This window comes from Lipotes vexillifer, unplaced genomic scaffold, assembly GCF_000442215.2.
Source record: "Lipotes vexillifer unplaced genomic scaffold, Lipotes_vexillifer_v1.1 scaffold327, whole genome shotgun sequence".
Lineage (NCBI taxonomy): Eukaryota > Metazoa > Chordata > Mammalia > Artiodactyla > Lipotidae > Lipotes > Lipotes vexillifer.
This window is the reverse complement of record NW_006771143.1, coordinates 2,535,434-2,545,087: the sequence shown is the minus strand read 5'-3', so window position 1 is coordinate 2,545,087 and position 9,654 is coordinate 2,535,434.

Here is a 9,654-nt window from a genome sequence, read left to right as displayed (position 1 = left end):
TCATGTTATTATATTCACTTTTTCTGAGCAATCTAAATATTTGAGAAAATAAAGTGGACTTTAGGGTAGGTTCTCTGCAATGTTTTCCTAATAAATAAATCATTGTGTAACTTAGCCAATTTGAATCTTAAAATATTATAAATTTGTTCATCTCTTTGTCCTTTCCTGTTTTTGAACAATACAATTTTGGTCCAAGACTTAAATACCACATTCATTTATTTCAATTGTGTGTGATGGGATGCCGCACGCACTGTTGTATTTTCCTTAGTTTTGACTTTTAACAAAGTTCAATGCCATAATTCATGCTCAAAGGAAGAAAACAAAAAATTAAATTTCCTTCTTCTTTCTTTTTTTCAAACTTGTCTCTTTTTTAAAGGAACTTGGTCAAATAAGCCTTATATTACTTATGACACAGGCCAAGCTGTTCCAACAAAGAGACACAAATTCAGCTGATCAAATAAGATAGATGTCTGTTCTCCTCTTATGTCATGGTCCAGAGGTAGGTGGTTCTGGCTTGAAAGGGAAGCTCTGAAATACCCAATACATCCAAAGCAGCTTCTTTAGTTCTCATCCTGAAGCCTGCATCAAAGACACATTGCTCCAGATTGAGTTAAACAGGCAAGGAAGATAATTCAAGTGAACAATAGTATACTGTGTATTTAAAAGTTGCTGAGAGTAGATCTGGAAAGTTCTCAACACAGGTAAAACAAATTTGTAACTGTGAAGTGATGGATGTTAACTAATTGTGATAATCATTTCCCAAAATGTACATATATCAAATCATTTGTTGTGTACCTTAAACTTGTTCAGTGTTAAATGTCAGTTATATCACAATAAAACTGAGGGGAAAAAACTTGCAGTAGGAGAGAGATTGAAGATGAGCATTTTTAAACACTGGGGTGAGCTAGGGGAAAAGTACTGGAGGGAATGGTGGGGTGGGGAGGTTGATCGATGTGATTAGATCATCTGTATTTGATAGTTGATCCTTAGAGGAGTTAGGCTCCTGCCCTCCCACAGAGGCTGGGAGATAGGGGCAGTGTGTTTCTTCAGGGTTACATTTCTAAGGGATGGCTCCCAGGTCTTTGAGAAAGACATCCCTGGGCTATGCAACTGCCGAGAGACTAGGTTCAAAGGGACAGGGAAAGAATTTACAAGTTTTCTAAAGTAAATGCTTCATCTAGTTTATCTTCCACCACTAGAAGGGCATGTCCCTTCCTAAGCCTTCCACATGCTAGCCACCTCTTGTTCCTCATGTCCAACCTGCATGATGTCATCGATAAAATGGATTGATGTAATGTCCTGAGCAACTTAGACAGTCTGAATCTCTCCAGATTATACTATGACAGAGGGTGGGAAAATTAACGTAGCCCTGAAGTAAAAGCATAAATGAATGCATTTGTGCCAGTCATGTAAATGCAAACTGTTTCTGATCCCCTTATCTGGCCAGAAGAGAAAGGAATGCACTCACTCAATCAACGACTGCATACCATGGAAACACGAGGCTTTATAAACCTGCTCTAGCAATGACACTACATCTAGCACAGCAACTGCGAACAGGGCTACTACTTATTTGAGCTTGCGGTGGTCTATACTGTAGTCATTCTCCAGGATTCATGCATTTCTGCAAGAGCCAGGCTGGCAAATTAAACACAGATAGGGTAGGGACCACCACCCCAGTATCCTTCAGGTTTTTAATAGTGACATTAACCTCTGCCAAGCGCCATCTGAGTATAACATGAAGAAAATCATTTATAGCAATTATAGGAAAAAGAAAGAGTAAATTGCTGAGTCACTCCTCAGGGAGGTAGTGGAATCTAGGGGAAAAGATACAGGTCAGAAAGACCAAAGTTTGAATGTTTTAGCCACGTAGCGTGATTACTCCCTGCATGACCTATCACAAATTATTTAACTCTCCATGTCTCAAATTCTCTACCTGTACATAGGCTTAGTAATATTTGCCTTCAGTCTGTCTAGTATAAAAGACTATTAAGTAAGCAGATGAATATAGAATGTTTCCTTAATAATTGTATTTATTTGGTGCTCTAGAGGGATGTGGGCAGTCTACCACATACCTGGAAAAGAAATGTAAGCCAAACAGAGCAGGAACTGAGACACCTGAGTTATTCATTCTCTAAAATCTGGATTTCAGTTCTTAATCCTTCCAGCCCTGACAGATGACATTAGATATTCCATCTATCAACAGAAGGATAAAGTGGTATATTCCCAATACAGAAAGTAAAGGAAAATTATAATTCTGAAAGAGATTAAAATAAGACCAGGGAACAGAGAATTTGAAAAGTGTTGTCAACTTGGTTCCTGTAAATATTGGTTCCAAGATGAAATAGTCAAAGAGTTCAGTATATTCTTAGCGAAGCTAGACAGAGAAGAATTGCTTTACTACTTTGATACGAGAATATGAATGGATTATTACTAAACAAAATCATATTTCAGTTGTGATAAAAGAATAAGAGAATTTGGGGGTTTTAGAATCCCATTTAGACCACTAACACAAGATGCTACAAAGTAAGAACCTTTAGCCAAGACACACTGGCAGGGCCCTAAATAAAATTGTAAATATTTAAATAGCATTATACCTGTAAATAAACAGACCCTGCCACAAATTTCTCTAGAGCTCTCCTACCTACCCCAGATCCTTCCCTAGGACCTCATTATCCTCCCCAGTATCCAACTACCAAGGGGCTAATGCTTAGCACAGCAGGGGAGCTCTGATCCTACCTATCTTTACTGTAATTTTCCTCTCTACTAGCCTTCCTCTCAACCCACCACTGCAAATTAAGCAGACTAACACTAAAGAAAAGTAACTCTGCCTTTTGAATGTCCTCTAAAACACGCCCCCTGCCCTGACCTCAACAACAAAATTTCTGCAAAGGTCTACTTAAAACCTTGGTTTAAAGGCAAGGAGGCACACATCGCTCACAGAGTAACAAAACAGTACAGCAAGCTCAAGGGACAGTAGCAGTGCATAAGCATGGGATATACCTTAGAACTCAAAGAATAGGAATGTGTTTGGATCAGAGCACAGAAGGTGATGGCTGCAGCAAGAGAAGGCAAAGAAGAATAGAGACTGTTGCATAGGGAACCTCGTGCCATTTTCCTTGCTTTACAATCCCAAGTTCTCTGTGTGAGTTTGAGCAAGTTATGCAACCTTCTGTGCCTCGGTTTACTCATCTGAAAAATGGGAGTAATATCTTCTCACTAAAGTTATTAAGAGGATTAAATGAATTAATAGATGAAATGTGCTCAGAAAACTGCCTGACTACAGTGAATGTTCAGTAAAAGTTAGCTGCTGTTATTGGTGAGGAGTGTTGTCTTATTTTGGTAAAAGGGAGTGCTGTGGCTGCTTCCATGGACAAATGTTTGCACTTTAGTAACTAAATTTAACTATACTTTGATGATGTTATCAAAGTTTAGAGGGTGAATCTGAGAGCATGAGTGACTTGCCCAATGAATAGCAAATGAGTATAGAATAATTAATTCTGTAGGAGGAACTACCATTTTTTAAGATAACCTCCAAAGGTTCATTTCTTACAAAGTAACAAAAAATAATGTGAAACACTGTCTTATTACTGTGGAAGACTGTAGTCCATTTTCTCTCTTTAAATACTTAAGGGTATTTATACAAGACGAAATAGAAACGTATCCCTTTTTCACCCTGTAGAACAAAATGTTCCTTCTTCTTTGGCATTTTGTTTTTTATTTATATTTGATGAGAGAACTAAAGATGAACTTCCATTGCTACTTTCTGCTCTGTGTGCCTTCAAAAATTTGCCAACTTAATAAAGTTTGGAGAATTTATTTTCTTTCATAGCTTCATCATGCATTTGATGCGTGAGAGAAAGTTACAGGGTTCATCACTATTTGCTCTGGACAAATTAATCCCTAGGAATTACTGGTTACTTTTCCTAGATAAACATCAAGATTCTGAAAATAAACACATATTATCTGTAGAAACACATGAAATGAGAACCTCACAGGACCTTAGAGCTGACCAACAACCACTTTCTTTATTTACTCATTCATTTATTCACAAACGTGTTAAATACCTACTATGTGCAAGCACTTCAGTGGGCTTTAAAAGGAAGCAAAGATAAAGAAGAAATAGCCTTAGTTCTGATAATACAGAAGTAAACCTACGATTCAAGACATACGATGAGTTTGTGTTGTTATGGAAGCATTGAGGAAGGAAACTGAGCCCAGCCTTGGTTACAGCCCTTTTCCGTGGCTTAAGGCAGAATCACATGTGGAGAGAAAGATTCTGAGCTACACTGGGGACTCCCTCGCTTATCCCCAAACATTGAACAATGTGTTATGAAATGGGAACACAAAGCTAACGAGGTATAGATGACATGGAGCAGAACGCTATGGTCCTTCCCCACCATGTTCTCTGCCTGCCTTTTGTCTGTGGAAAAGCTTTAGCCAAAGAATAAGTTTAATCAGAGAAGTGAGAAAATGCAGAAACAAAGGAAAACAGTCCAAGGAGACCAAATAATAATAGTTTAGTCATTAAGCAAAGTCAAGGACTTTTAGTTCCTTCTCAAGGGCTATAGATAATATCCTGAGCCATATCCTGTGAGCCTTTTACAGATACTGAAACGCCCACCAGCTGGAAGAAGTTAATTATATGGTGACCAGACTGTAGCCATGATATACGCTGTCACAGTTCTGAGAATTGGCCTCAAGGAAATGGGAAAACACCGACCCTGGAACTGAAGATTAACTATCCGGAAAACACACTCAAGATGTCGCTGGTCAGGCCACCACATGACCAATCTCAAGATGACTCTCAGAGCTGACTGCTGTTTCTGCATGTAGCCCCCTCCCTTCACCTATAGAAGCTCTTGCCCACTGATTCTCGGGGAGGCGGGGAGGGGTTGGCCTCTGGACAGATGTCTGCCCTCACCCGCCGCCAGTTGCCGGCACCCAAAATAAAGCAAATTTTCCTTTCCACCAACCTTGCCTCTTGATTGGCTTTTGAGTGGCGAGCAGCCAGACCCCACTTTTGGTTACATAGATACCCACTACCTAGCAGTGCATATTCTTGTGGGGAATACAAATGTGTATCAGGTGTATGCTGTACAGTGTGGTCACAGGCGTAGCCGAGGCCTTGGTGATGGCCACTGTTCCGCCATGTTGAATAACTCACCTGGAAGAAATTTCTCTTTTGCCAAATACTAATTCTTCATGAAAAGAAATCTTTATTGTGTCTTCTCTTATCCAAACTTATGACAGAAAATTTGGTCACCATCCTTCACTAACTTGAACACAGCTCTGTAGCTGTAAATAGGGAAACAAAGACCTAGAATTTAAGGTCCTGGGGATGACAATTAACACGCACACATTGTGACTCGAATGGCAACGATCATTTCAGATTTGGGATGTGAGTATAGCTTGGATCTCAGTGGAGAGCCATTATGCTTTTGTACTCAAATTCTCTGCATTCCCAGAAAAATATATGTGTGAAGTAACCTAGCAGAGGACTTTCTGCCTAATATGACTTCTTGGCCTCTGTGCATTGAACCGTTCCCATTGAGTCAGTGTGTTAACATCAACCAATTAATAATTTTGTGAGCACCTATAATGCTTACTGCATTCTTCTAAGTATTCTGAGAAAAATTCAAAGTCCAGGTTACAATCTAACTTGGGAGGTTATAAATATCTAATTTATGTATGTATATATTTGGAGTTAGATATGAAGGTTCAGGTTCTCCATCCTCTGATACTCCGTGTGTGTGTGCATATATATATATATTGATAAAGACAAGATACATCTATTTTTATACTTTAAATCTATTTATAGAATTTGACTTACATGCAATTTTTAGAAATATATCTGATCTGTAAAACAGTGAACATATACTAAGAATAATTCTGTGTATTTGTATACATGCTTTTCCTCTTCAACATCAATGTCTAATGCAGCACCTGCCATTTAATAGGTATCTATTCAATATTTTAGAATGGATTAATATTTTTCTCACCAGATATCAGCTAAAAGTGCCAGCAATGAACCAAGCCACGCTTTCCATATTTTCATATTATTGGAAGTTGAAAAGGTTTAGGGTAAAATACAAATGAACATTTTCGTAGACTCCTAATGAGCAATTTTTGAAACTGAGCACAACTCTGACATCATAATGTTGACAAATATTCATCACCAAAGGCAATGTTAGCTTGTCTGTAATGGAAATATGAAGGCTTCATTGCTTTACAAATGGTGCAAAATTTACAAAACTGAGAGACTCTTGCTTATGTCACTGCTAAATCTACCCCCCCCCACCCCCACCAAATCCCTCTTCCTAATTGACTAATCATTTTATACTTCTCTGGGATGATCCAAGGAGGTTAATCTCATATTCTTTCCATTGGTATCATGTTTTCAAATTTGCTCTTGAAATATTAGGAGAGTTAAAAGTAGCCAGGAAAAGAAACTTTTTCGCAGTGACATTTCAGTAGTTTATTTCTTGTTAGATATAGAAAACAAGCAAAAAAAGAAAATCCACTGGCATCTATATTCTATATCTTCAAAACAGGTTGAGTCATTTTTTTTAATGGGTATCATCTTAACCTGTCCTGAAATATGCTTAGACCTAGTGAGAGTGCTGGCCTGTTATTAGAGCTTACCTTTCTGGGTTTTTTGTTGTTTTCAGACATTAAAGGAGGAAATAAACTTCTGATGAGTTAGCATGTTTTCCTAGGCGGCTACGATGCTTCCCCGAAATTTGCCTCTGAGTCAACATACTTAACCTCTGGGTAGAGAACTGATGTCTTGTACTGTTGAATAACAACTTATAGGTCTGATTAAAGAATGTCTGACAGCTCCCATAGAGATTTCCAGCCGATTTCCTTCAACCTCCATGTTCGTGGATTTAGGTGAAAAGGCGTGATGGCAAAGGAGGAGGTTGTTTGGGGAAACATGGAAAAACACTATAGAATGATTATAGAAGTCTAAGAGAAATACCATGAGGCGTTCTTTTTCCAGCACAGACAATAAATGTGAACCTTGATTTACTATAACAGGCAGTAGGAGTTTTTCCAAGGAGAGGTGACTATTTACAAAAGAGAATCTCAGACTGCTTGTTATTATGAGGACCAGGAATTCAAATGAACTTTGTCACTATTGCCAGTTTTGTGAGAGAAAAGAAGTCCCTGGTGGAGCACAGATGGCATGTTTGAACAAGAAGCTAATTATGCCAAGAGGTTAGTATGCCTGAAAGCTTATTAATCTGTGAGTAGGACCTTAAGAGAACTGGTGATGAATACTGATTGATCTGTGAGTTGGATGCAGGAGAGGTAGCCATGAAGAAGAATGCATAACTCTCTCTAAAGCACCTGAGAGAATCAAAGCAACTTGAAATACACTTCCAGTATAGAAATTATTTTAATTCCCCTTATCTCTTCTATTGTCTACCTTAAAATAACTGGAAGAAATCCCGTCTGTTTAAAATGTAGCACACAAAATTAAAAACATGGAACATTAGAAACCAATGTTTAGTTAAGATATCTGCAGGCAGAATTAAGAAAAAAATATACAGGAAGTACAGGAATAACAAAGAAAGAAAATCCAAAAAAGTTTAAGGCCAGATTTGCTTCAGGAGCAAAATCAAACTTTAATACTCTTAAGTATGGGTTTTCACAGGGCTCACTTCCCTTAAATGACAGCCTCTATTTCTAGAAGTACGTGGCCAGTTTTGACTCTGTCTTTTTCAGTACCTGGTGGAGAATCAGGATACGAAGGATAAAAAGAAGCTCTGTGGTAAACTCTGTCATCTATACCTAAATCTCTCATGTTCTCCAGGAAGCAATATAAGGTTCTCTTCCTATCAACAAACCTTACTTGTAGGGCATAAACTTTAATAATATAGAATACTTGGGTTTCTTGCAGCTGAGCTTCCCTAAAGACCATAAGCATTTTCAGATTTCTCATCAGTAGTAATTAAAATTCATTTAGCAATTCTGGATATATTAAGTAACAGAAAATAAATTTAAAATGCAAGTTTTTGATCACACATACAGTAAAATCTCAGAGGAGAAATCAGATTCTCACCCAGAAAAATTAATCTGAAAAATTTCTTTCAAATACACTTAAGAAGTTTTGCTTACTTTAAAATGTAATTTGGAATATATATATAATATATATTATATATATCCTAAAATATTTTCAAATATTATTTTTCATTCAAATTTCCCCATTTTTTATAAGCGGTTTCCCTTTTGTTGACTCAAATGAAACAGAAATGTCAAAACCTTGGAGTAGTGATTACATAAACACTGTGGCAATCTAATGGAGAGAAGTGGCTAAAATCTTTCACTATGATTGTAGGTTATCAATTTCTTCATTTAGTTCTGCCTGGTTTTATTTTATAAATTAAGGTTATTAATTACAAACAAATTTGGAATTGTGTGTCTATCTAGAGAATTGACCATTTTATTAGAAATATCTCTGTCTCTAGTAATGCTTCTTGCCTGAAAATTCCCTTTTAAAATATATATTATAGCATAGCTGCATGAGCTGCCTTTAGGCTAGTAATTGCATAGTTTATCTTTTCCTATGCTGCTTTTAACCTCTATGCCCTTATATTTGAGGTGTGTCTCTTATAGGCAGCATAACCTTGAATTTTATAGCTGTTGTTTTGTTGTTGTTTTTAATCCACTCTCTGCCCTTTAATTTTATATTTAACGGTTGCTATAAATTAATGACTGGAACATTAGGATTTAACTCTACCATCTTACTATTTGCTTTCTATTTGTTCAATTGGTTTTTGTTCCTTTTTCTTCTTTTTTGCCTTCTTTTTGATTAATCGACGGTTTTTTGTTTTTTTTTTTTTTCCTTTTTTTTTTTTAACTGTACGCGGGCCTCTCACTGTCGCGGCTTCTCCCGTTGCGGAGCACAGGTTCCGGACGCGCAGGCTCAGCGGCCATGGCTCACGGGCCCAGCCGCTCCGCGGCATGTGGGATCCTCCCGGACCGAGGCACGAACCCGTGTCCCCTGCATCGGCAGGCGGACTCCCAACCACTGCGCCACCAGGGAAGTCCTAATCGACGGTTTTTATTATTTCATTTTGCTCGATTAACTTGTTGGTTTTACATTCTTTTACTACCTTTCAGTGGTTGCCCTAGATGTTATCACATATCTATGACATTTTAGAATCTATTACAAATGAATACTTTTACCATTTCCCAGCAAGGAGCGTAGAATATATTGATTCTATTTACCCTTCCCACCTTCTCATGATATTGTTAAGTACCTTAATTCTACATTGATTTAAACCTACAAGTCATTAGTACTACTGTTTTATGGAGTTAATATTCATTTATGTTTACATGTTTATCCTTTCTGTGCTCTTCACATATTTAAATTTTATGTCTGTAACTAGGTTGTAAGCCCCTTATGCAAGGCTTGTCTTCTTTACAATAATATCCCTTTCCTCAGTCTCATCTCCCACCACTGCCCTGAACAACGTAAGTTCTAGCCTCAAAACACTTATTCCCAACTCCTGGCTCATCTTTTGATTTAACAGGTTAGATCTTATTTTTTTTTTTTTTTTCTTGAAATGTGGTCTGCTGCCTCTATTATTTGGATATTTCATCTATATTTTGACTACTATTTGAAAGCTAAGGCTAAGACTTGCTCAC